Source organism: Eurosta solidaginis, chromosome 4, assembly GCF_040869045.1.
Source record: "Eurosta solidaginis isolate ZX-2024a chromosome 4, ASM4086904v1, whole genome shotgun sequence".
Lineage (NCBI taxonomy): Eukaryota > Metazoa > Arthropoda > Insecta > Diptera > Tephritidae > Eurosta > Eurosta solidaginis.
In genome coordinates this window covers 149269740-149281902 of record NC_090322.1, presented here as the reverse complement: position 1 = coordinate 149281902, position 12163 = coordinate 149269740, and positions in this window count along the sequence as shown.

Sequence of the window (12163 nt, the reverse complement as noted above, 5' to 3'; positions counted from 1 at the left end):
TCCGGGATCCCGACGGGGTCAATTCAGGACTTTTTCTCGACTAATACGGGATCATTTGGGGACGCTTTCGGCATCATTTCTGGATGGTTTTCGGGATCCGTCCGGGATCCCGTCGGGGTCATTTCGGGACTATTTCGGGATCATTTGGGGTACCTTCCGGCATCATTTCTAGATGGTTTTCGGGATCCGTCCGGGATCCCGTCGTGATAATTTCGGCACTTTTTCTCGACTAATACAGGATCATTTAGGGTAGCTTCCGTCACCATTGCTAGATGGTTTTCGGGATCCGTCCGGGATCCCGTCTTGGTCATTTCGCGACTTTTTCTCGACTTATACGGGATCGTTTGGGGACCCTTTCGGCATCATATCTGGATGCTTTTCGGGATCCGTCCGGGAACCCGTCGGGGTCATTTCGGGACTTTTTCTCGACTAATACGGGATCATTTGGGGACGCTTTCGGCATCGTTTCTGGATGGTTTTCGGGATCCGTCCGGGATCCCGTCTTGGTCATTTCGGGACTTTTTCTCGACTTATACGGGATCATTTGGGGACCCTTTCGGCATCATATCTGGATGCTTTTCGGGATCCGTCCGGGAACCCGTCAGGGTCATTTCGGGACTTTTTCTCGACTAATACGGGATCATTTGGGGACGCCTTCGGCATCATTTCTGGATGGTTTTCGGGATCCGTCCGGGATCCCGTCGGGGTCATTTCGGGAATATTTCGGGATCATTTGGGGTACCTTCCGGCATCATTTCTAGATGGTTTTCGGGATCCGTCCGGGATCCCGTCAGGGTCATTTCGGTACTATTTCGGGATCATTTGAGATACCATCCGGCACCATTTCTAGATGGTTTATGGGATCCGTTCGGGATCCCGTCAGGTTCATTACGGAACTATTTCGGGATCCTTTGGGGTACCTTCCGGCATCATTTCTATATGGTTTTGAGGATCCCGTCGGGGTCATTTCGGGAATTTTTCTCGACTAATACGGGATCATTTGGGGACGCTTTCGGCATCATTTCTGGATGGTTTTCGGGATCCGTCCGGTATCCCGTCGAGGTCATTTCGGGACTATTTCGGGATCATTTGGGGTACCTTCCGACATCATTTCTAGATGGTTTTCGGGATCCGTCCGGGATCCCGTCGGGGTCATTTCGGTACTATTTCAGGATCAGGATTTCTATGTAACTTTTCATTCGCCCCAATGCGCCTACTGCCTTATTAACATGGTTTTATAATTAGTTTCACCCTATTTGTAATCCCGTAAGGGTCATATCGAGGCCCTTCCGGGGTCATTTCTGGATGGTTTTCGGGATCGGTCCGGGATCCCGCCGGGGTAATTTCGGGACTTTTTCGGGACTATTTCGGGATCATTTTGGGACCCTTCCGGGATCATTTCTGTATAGTTTTCGGGATCCGTCCGGGATCCGGTCGGGGTTATTTTGAGACATTTTCGGGACTATTCCGGAATCATTTCGCGATCATTTGGGGACCCTTTCGGCATCATTTCTGGATGGTTTTCGCTATCCGTCCGGGATCCCGCCGGGGTACTTTCGGGATCATTTGCGTACCTTCGAGAAATAAATTCTTGATGGTTTCCGGGATCAATACGGGACTTTTTCGGGGTTATTTTGAGTCCCTTTAGGCATCATTTCTGGATGGTCTTCGGGATTCGTCCGGCATCCCGTCGGGGTCATTTCGGGACTTTTTCGCGACTAATACGGGATCATTTGGGGACCCTTTCGGCATCATTTCTGGATGGTTTTCGGGATCCGTCCGGGATCTCGTCAGGGTAATTTGGGGACTTTTTCGGGATCATTTGGGGGCTCTTCCGGCATCATTTCTGGATGGTTTTCGGGATCCGACCGGGATCCCATCGGGGTCATTTCGGGACTTTTTCGCGACTAATACGGGATCATTTGGGAACCCTTTCGGCATCAATTCTCGATGGTTTTCGGGATCCGTCCGGGATCTCGTCGGGGTCATTTGGGGACTTTTTCGGGATCATTTGGGGGCTTTTCCGGCATCATTTCTGGATGGTTTTCGGGATCCGTCCCGGATCTCGTCGGGGTAATTTGGGGACTTTTTTCGGGATCATTTGGGGGCTCTTCCGGCATCATTTCTGGATGGTTTTCGGGATCCGTCCGGGATCCCGTCGGGGTCATTTCGGGACTTTTTCGCGACTAATACGGGATCATTTGGGAACCCTTTATGCATCATTTCTGGCTGGTTTTCGGAATCCGTCCGGGATCCCGTCGGGGTCATTTCGGGACTTTTTCGCGACTAATACGGGATCATTTGGCAACCCTTTCGGCATCATTTCTGGATGGTTTTCGGGATCCGTCCGGGATCCCATCAGGGTAATTTCGGGACTATTAGGGGATCATTTGGGAACCTTTCCGGCATCATTTCTGAATGATTTTCCTCTTTGGTACTATGTATTATACATTCTGACAGTGGCGGTCACCTAAATAGCATAGTTTTATTTTTAGACAGTGCTCCTAACTGCTTTCATCTTTAACTGTGTTGTTAAGTTTCAATCAAATGCAGGAAATACATTATGTTTGTATGTCGGGGCTGATCAAACGGCTGTGTTGATAAGTGCCGGATCTCGTCGTAGTGCCTTTGAAGATGCCTCCTTATCCACCTTGGCTGTGGGGCGAAATCAAGCAGTTGTGTGCTAGGGTGTCCCGGTGTGTGACAATTCAGCAAAAACTGTATAGCATTGCATTATGCTCCTTTATGTTGAGCTCTTTTATCCCACTATGATGTTTTGGGTATCATAAGGAGACTTTCCGTGGCAAGTATGTGTCCAGTATTTTGGCAGGCTTGTAGCCTTTTCCAGTGTGTGGTTTGTGAAGTCGGCGACCAGACTGCACACAAGCGGCCGGCCAAATGCTGACACTTCGAACTGTTTATAAATAAGATTTTAAGCTCTCATTTTATTTTTTTGATCTGACAGGGTGCATAATTGATGGTTACTGGAACGGTTTACGGTTAACCGTTATAAAATTTGGTTAGGAGACAAACCGATTTCGGCGTTGCGCCCAATATATCAACCTATCCTAATAGAAAGGTCGTAACCATGGTTAAACTATATGGTTGGCTCATATGTACAGCTACAACAACACCTTTGTTCATATTGTCAAAATCTGCGTGTTGGTGTTAGTCGAATGGAATGGAATGAAAACATAAAACTTAGCAGTTTTCGCGTGTTGTAAGAAAATTTTGTCAATGTGTTGGTTTTAGTTTGAGTTTGCCATCTCCTTTTGACAATCATTACAAGGTTGAAACAAAACATTTAAGTTACGACCTTTTTATAAGAATATTTCGATATGCAAAAAAGCAAAGAACCTTATGGAAATCGGGATAATTTGTCAATTGTGCCCTACCATAACGCCCTAGGCATAACTATACTATAAGCTCGTGGTAAACCTGCCGTGTCCCTATAAATATTTGAGTTGGTGAATTTACCATCTGCATGCAGCAGCTTCTTCGGAAAATATGGGCGGACGAGTGCATGCACGACGATTGGAATCTAAGTGTTCTTTGCCCAGTCCACAAAAAGGGGGATACTGCAAAATGCACCAACTATCGTGGAATCTCCCTTCCTAATATCGCATATAAGGTCCTTTCAAGTGTATTGTGCGAAAGATTGAAGCCCACCGTGAACCGGCTGATTGGACCTTATCAGTGCGGCTTCAGACCTGGTAAATCTACCATCGACCCGATTTTCACAATGCGACACACATCACCTCTTCGTCGATTTTAAAGCCGCCTTCGACAGCACGAAAAGGAGCTGCCTATATGCCGCTATGTCTGAATTTTACGGGTGTGCAAAATGATGTTGAGCAACACCTTCAGCTCAGTCAGAATTGGGAAGGACCTCTCCGAGCCATTCGAAACCAAACTATGTTTCAGACAGGGTGCCCCCTATCGTGTGATTTCTTTAATTTGATGCTGAAGAAAATTATACTAGCTGCAGAACTTAACCGCCATGCAGATGACAGGCTAGCTGCAAATTTGCTTTGAAGTAGGGGAGCAAAATGGCTTCAAGCGTCTTGGCTACTGGCGATAGGAGAGATATCGGGCGATATGACTCTCCTATGTTAGCTGGTTTCCCAGGCTTTAGTAGCGGGATCACCTTGTCCATTTTCCACTTTTCGGGTATGACAGAGGTGGAAAGAGACAGGTTGAAGACATGTGCTAAATATTGTAAACCATTTTTCCCTAGGCTTTTAAGCATCGGCATGGCTATGCCATTTGGACCCACTGCTATGGATGGTTTAGCATGACCGATGGCATCCTCAACATCTTTGGCGGTGATGGTAATTGGTGACGCGCTGAACTTATGTTTACGTGCGTGTCTGTTGGCCCTACGTCTGTTTTTTTCGACCGTAGAATGCATTATGTATTGTCGGCAGAAAGCGCTCGCGCATTTTTTCGCATCCGACAGCACTTTGTCGACAAAGGCGATGGAATCTTTGTCATTGTGCCTAGACGGATTCAATAGGGACTTTACAGTGGACCAAAGTTTACCTGCACCGGCAGAGAGGTTACAACCGCTTAGGTGCTCCTCCCATTTCGCCCGCTTGTGTTCATCCACAAGCAATCTGATGAGTTGGTTTATATCCCTTATTTAGGGGTCGCCCGGATCGAGCTGTCTTATAAGGTCACGTTCTCTCGCTAAACTTGCGGTCTCAGCCGGGAAGTGGGGCCGAATTTCGGGAATTCTACCGGTGGGAATGAAACGAGCCGGGCGGATTCAATGACCTTGCGGAAAGCACATGAAAGTGCGTTTTTCTGCGACGATGAAGTCGGCGGAACGCTCGAGCGAAATAAGTATAGGCAGGTGGTCGGATGCCAATGTTACCATCAGCTGCCAGTTGACGCAGTTTACGAGTTCTGCGCTCACGATTGAAATATCCGGCGAACTGTGACAGCTTCCTACCATACGTCTCCGTTTATTGTGCAGAACGTCGTTTGTTCTATTTGATCCGCTAACATCTCACCCCTACTGTCCACCTGCAAGTTTCAATGCCATAGATCATGATGGGCGTTGAAATCGCTTAAGATAATGCGATTGTTTCCAGTGAGTACGCCGCTGATATCAGGGTGGTATCCACTGGGGCAACAGGTGACAGGAGGGATGTAGATGTTGATGATTTCCAGATTTGCATCGCCCGACCGGACAGATAATCCTTGACGTTCTAAGACACTGTCCCTGCGGTCGATGTCGGGATCAAATATATGATATTGCACAGTGTGGTGTATGATAAAAGCGAAGCCGCCTCCATTTCCGCTCTCGCGATCTTTTCTGTGGGCATTATACCCAGAACAGGTCTGCAATGCAGAGGGGGGCGCTAAGGCGCAGACTACGGGACGTCCTAGGACGTGAACAGCAAGGAGCCACAAAAGATTTATAGAAGTGACGTGGACGTCTAGTTTTGGGGTCTAGCCCAGAACAACCTGTCCGACGCAACCATCCCTTACATGAGACATACTGACAAGAGTATGACCGTCCTAAAAAGATTCTTTTCCGGCAGATGCAGCAAAACCATTTCTCAGGACCGGGGTCAGGAGACGGATCCGGATTGGGTTCTATACCTTCCCGGAGCAAGGGAATATGGAGCAATCCCACTGCAAGGAGCTGCTGCGAGGATGACAATTTGTGGGAGGGATGCAACAAACTAAACACTGAGTCCGCCTGCTCATTATTCTCTACTCCCCTGTGGCCTGGGGCCCAGGGCAACCGTACTACGTGGGTGCTCCTAATTGATTCAGCTTTTCTACGCACTCAAGGACCAGTGCTGACTTTATTTCGAACGCCGCAATTGCCTTTAGTGGGGCCTGACTGTCTGACTGAGTATGGCAATTGTTTCATTGGGGTATCAGCGCTGAAGGTACAGCTTAGCGCACTAACTTATGGCGAATACTTCCGCTTGAAAAATCCTCGGATGTGCTTTTAGAGGTACTGATATTTTGGCTCTGGGTCCAATCCTCTCTGGCGTCTTCGAACCATCTATGTACCGTACGATCTTGAGCAGACTAGTAATACATTGCACCCGCCCATACTTTGGTGATGCAAGCAATGAAAGAAATTTCTGCTTATAATGCTTCTAGGATAGCAGAAGCAGCTCCCGTTGGCGCCACATGAATCAAAGTTGCATGCGGATCAGTTGCCTTTTTTGCTCCGGCTACCTATTCAATTTTAGTTCCACCCTTTTTTAGGGAAATACATCCAACCAGTTTGGTACCGTATTCCAAAGCATGTTGGTTGTGTAAAGTACCTTGTTTACAGGTAAATCCTCTGCAAATGACACGTGAATCTGCATTTAATTGTAGGTTTCCTCTGGTTTTGGCATATTCTGAGCTGAATCGCACCCCGGCAGAGATGCTATCTATTAGAATTATATAACTTTTTTTTTATTATTTAAAAATGCGCATACGTATGAATGAAAAGCAGAAAGTAAATAATGCTGATGTTGTAGCGATAAGGACACTCCTCGTTATCGACTTTGTTGGTCCTTTGCCGGATGCAGATCGGGTACGTTCCGGGAACCATAAAGGTACTATCCCGACCATCTCGGGAGCGATTTAGTATGACATGAAACCTTCTAGGCCATCCCGTCGATTCTATACAACTTAATATGGTAACGTTTTACAAGACGGTGCACCACCTAATTTTTATCAAAAATTATCAAAGGTGGAGCTACGTTTTTAGAATCCGAAAACGAAAATATAAATTTTTATTTCTGTCAAAACATAAGTTTTTTTTTCTGCGCTTTGATGCTGTCGCACATACAGCTAAAATGGTGAGAGTTATATCTCATGAACCAATAAACAGATCCCGCATTAAAAAATGAGAGAGCAAAAAAATCATAGTTGGCTGGGAAATAAATTTCTCGGCGTGACGTCACGCGTTTGACAACATGTTTTATTGCTGACGCAGTGTTCAGACTTTATTCCAATCGGAGTATTTTGCTCCGCTCTTGCCTCCTACTACATTTTTTATCTTAAATGTTTATTTGAGTCGAGTTGAAAACTAAATAGTATTACTACCTAATATCTTTTGGTTGAAGTTTTCAATACATATGTACGTATGAAAAGCTGATTGTTTACAAGTGACGATTGGACAAAATGATTGTTCGTGTCTTAAGACATGTTTGTTCACATTTCGTATGGAATTAGAATAGAAGGAGTAAAATGCAAGCAAAAAATGTGTCCGGACGCGATCTGTTAATCCTGCCTAAAGTCAGCATACTGCTCTTCTTGAAGTTTTATATAAAAATGAAATACGTTGAGTCAGTGAGGTCAGCTAACCCTGTTTTGCGATAACAGTCGTCAATGGGGAGCTCCAAGCGAGGTAAAAGCTTCCTCCAACTGTCTTTCCAAACTCATTGAAGGTCTTCTCTTTCCTATGTTTACAAATTGCCGGAGCGTATTCGTTCATCCGCATAACATGACCTTGCTAGCGAAGCTTTCTGTTTTTATTGGCTGCACCATCGTCATATCTGCGAAAAGTTCATATAGCTCATCATTATACCTCCTTCGATACTCGCCGTCGACATCACGGATATGACTATAAATCCTCCGGTTAACTTTTCTCTCGAATACTCCAAGAGCCATCTCATCTTCTCTCGACACCTTCCATCATTCCGAGCCATACATCAGGACAGTTATGATGAGTTACTTATAGAGCGGGAATTTTGTTCGTCGAGACAGGACTTTACTTTTCAATTGCTTAAAGAAGCACTTGTTGGCAAGACTTATTCTCCGTTTGATTTCTAGGCCCACATTGTTTTTGCTTTTGTTGCCGCTTCCCAAATAGACGAAACCCTTCACATTCTCCAATTTTGAATCCGTCAACAGTGACGTGGCTACAAAGGACACGATGGCAGCAAGTACTTCGTCTTGTCCACATTTACTGCAAGACCCACTTTTTTGCTTCTTTATATTATACCAGCTCTTCGCCTCCATATTTGAACAACGCGGCGGGTATCCCGTCATTACTTGGCACCTTGTGATTTTTTAGCAGTAATATTGCCATTTTCACTTCGCCAAAGTTGGATGCCGGAGCGTGTTTTTCATCATCGGCAATGGGGGTATCGGGATCGTCTTCCCCCACACTCGGTACGTCAGTTAGCAGGTCGCCATTATCAGTCCTACAGAAATCTGCCCCGGTCTTGAAACGTTCTGTCAGTAAAAGAGTATCAAAAATGTATGATAAACCAAAAATAATAATAATATTTTTCGCGATATGTATCCGGGGAGATAGAGCCCACTTTTCTTCCAGAATGTTGTGTGCTAATGGGAGCATTATTTGATAATCCTACACGTTTTAGGCCGACTCCATGTGCATCTGATAAGGCAGATAACTTCTTTGCTGAGAAATTTTTCATGACGAAAACACAATCGAAGGGATTGCCAAGCCACCAAATCAATTTGATGTAAGTTGTTCGCCCGCTTTCAAAAAGGAAAAAAAAAATATACTCCGAAAATTTTATTTTTACTCCGCCGTAGTCGTTTACTCAGGTAACAGTTTTAAATACTCCGAACACTGGTAACGAAATATGAGAGAAATGTAATAAATCGAAAAACTTCAAAAGCGCTACGTCATCAAACTTTTTTTTCAAATTCGATTACAAATACAACAATTCCGGAATGCGAGATCTTTGCTGAATTGTTTATGGTTATATCTGTTCCTCTATACACCAGGTTAATAATGTAATGGTTTTTATTTATTTGACTTTCTTTGACAATTTTTGGCGATGTGGAAATGTGAACCTCAGATGACAGCTGTGCGTTGTGTCATTTGCTCCCATGTTCACAGAGTTGTACTAATTATCTCAATTCCATATTGTTTTTACTTTTTTACTTCAAAAAATATGGTCGCAAGTTTACAAATTTATTACATTTTCAATAAGTTGTGTACATATTAGCATATCATAAGTATCTCATCCCATCCCATCTTATCCTACTTATTATAATTTTAATAACAAATTAAGTATGCATTTTTGCAAGTTATTTTCATCAGCTTTTTCATGGAATGTTATATACATATGACAGGGTACCCAAATTATTTGGATTGTCTCAATTTTTGATGCCTGTAATTGATTATGAATTTCCGCTACTAAAAAATTTGTTGTGCTGTCACAATCAAGATTAATTATTGCTCCTAGGCTGTCCGTGAAAATATGTAGCTAATTTATTTCGTTTATACCTTATTGCTAGCTTGACCGCTTCATATATTGCCACCAACTCTCCAAAAGTTGAAGTAAAATCCTGGTCTATTTTTAAAAGATAGGATACCTTACTTTCAATGTCATATACAGCACATCCCGTACTATCGCCTTCAACTGAGGCATCTGTGGCCAGTGTATAGAAATCCTCACTTACAAGCCAGTCCAATTTGGCATAGTACAAGGCTTTTAAATTTTCTCTTGAATATTCCGTTTTGGATTTACTTAATTTCGAATATGTAAATTTTATATTATTATATCTTTGAAAGCTTATCTTTTGTATTTATCTTATCCAAAACATGTCTAAACTGATTATATGCATAGCTGTAACTCGATCTAGCTGTGCTATTTTTTGTAGACTGTTCTTCATTTCCGGGTTCAATAGCCATTGTTTCGTCAATTCTTTGGTAGTTAACCAAAGCGCTCTGGAGAGTGGAGGAAGTTCACAGGCCAGAGCATATCTTGCATACGTTGGTGTGTTTGGTGGGACACCCAGGCATCTTCTCCGAGTTTCGTTTACAGACGTAATTAACTGCTTACCCGCTCCTATTGGCGCGTCTGCAAACGGCGTGTTTGCATATTCCCCTTTCGATCTAAGATAGGTTTTGAACAAATTTACAGCATTTTTGGCAGCCAGACCTGCCCTATTGGTTGTCAATTTACTTATGAGGTTTTTTGCATTTATGATGGAGTTTTTAATTCCCTGCACATGTTCTTTGGAAGTCAAATTGGCACTGACTATTCTGCCCACCCTTTTTACCTTTTCTACTTGTATGCTATCTCCATTTAGTTGTAAATTATACCTTCTTTTGTAGTGCTCATGTACATGAAACACGATTTTCCTGTATTGAATTCTAAGTTAATTTCATCACAAAGCTGTTTAAAATTTGTTATATTAGTTTTTAACCTCAGCAGTGCTTCCTTGTCTGTTTTGCCATGGCAAATTATTGCCACATCGTCTGCATATTGAAATATTTGTGTCGTTTCGTCATTAACCTCATGCAATCTTGCAGTATAAACATTGAACAGTTGTTACGTAACTGCTTGGTGCGGGAGAGGAGGAGTGGCGGGTTGGCATGGTAATAGCCCGGCTGAGGCTCGTCGGCTTTGAGGCGGGGAAAGAATTTAAACAAAGGAAGAAAAAGAAATATAGTAAAGCGGGAGAAAACCTGTCCGAGTCAGGTGGAGCCGTCCCACCCCTCCTGTTCACATGATGTGACCAGCCTTCGAACTCTACTATGGTTCCGCTTCCCGAGTAGAGTTCCCTTTTTCCTGACAAGCGTCCGTCACTAAGTCATCAGTCTATGTCCCTCACTCCCTCAACCGTCTCAACTCACCTTACATCTTGCCACAAGGCAACACCCACACCAACAAAGGAAAAGACTTTAGCCTGACATATTATTTATGTTTCGCCTAAAAAAAAACTTCAACCCATAAAATATTAATAAATTTGGAAATTTTCGCAAAAAAAAGTACAATTTCTTTATTATTAACAATTCATCAAAATTCTTACGATGGTAAATAATTATATCTAAGGCAAAATCTCAAATAATTTACACTGTAATTATTACGACTATTGCAAGGAGCTAAGTTCAATTATCTCAAAAAAATTATTAAAGAGACGACCTACATCTATAAAAAATATTTTAAATTATTATATTTAAAAGTAAAAGGTAAAATTATGCGTACTGAATTAAGAATTTAAATCAAAAAAGTTTGTTAATTTATGTTTTCCAAAATCTGACCTAGCCTAATGTTCCTTTACCCAAGCATATGCACAAACATCTACTTCACTTAAATATGTACATACGTTTGTACACTTGACTAACAAAAATTAGATATATGTAAATGTGGTATGTATATGTGTTTACTTTAGCGTGCGCTCACCTCGCTTTTGTCACCAGAGTTTGGTACAAAGGACGGCGTATGAAGCTGAAAGTGGAGATTAAAGAAAAGGTACAACAATAATACATACAGGGTATTCCGCTAATAGGGCATTGACCGAGTAACTAAAATCAAGGAAAGTTTAAGTTCTTGATGTTTTTACTCTTCTTTACCTTTTTAGTTTTAATGTTTATATTCGGCCGCGCGGGTGTGATTATTTCAGAAAAAAAAAAAAAAGCACAATAAAAGTAAAAAGTGAAAAGTGTTTAGTGCTGATGTGAACAAAAAAAAAATTAGGTAAACAAAAATTTATTAATAAGATCATTAATCAAATAGTTTAATCAAACTCAATTACATGAATTAGATTGAAACCAGTGTTCAAAAAGCGTAAAAAGTATTAAAGGTCAAAACCAATAGTGAAAAGTGCAAGTTAATTTATATAAAAAAAAAACCAACAAAAGTAGTGTTAACTTAATTAAGCGCCAAATTTTACTTTTCACTTTAAATTAATAACTGAAAAAAATTATTTTTTACCCAATGAGAAAGATATCTAAAAAAAATAAAAAGCTCGATAGAAAAATAAAAAAATTTTCTTAAGTGAACTTAAGTGCTTTTGCACAAGTGTGACCGCAAATGAATATGCTTGTGCAAGTAGAAATAGCAATTGAAATAATAAGCAAATGACAAAAAAAAAAAAAAAATAAAGAAACGAAATACGAAAAATTCAAAGCAAATAATTTTTGCAAATTATATAAAAACAAGTAATGAAGGCTAATACCAGGTTCAAACACACACCAAATTGGCAATTTATACCATTTGGGCAATTTATTACGCAATTTGTCATATAATAAATTGTAATAATAAATTGCCAATTTAAAAAAAATTGCGTAATAAATTGTTTCAAACTGCAAATGCAACATTGTAAAGTGTGTTTATTGAGTATATTTAAACGTCAATTACGCATGGCTGAACTATATTGTTGGCGCATCTCATCAGCTGATTTTATGTCTTTCATTTCACTGGAGTAGGGATTG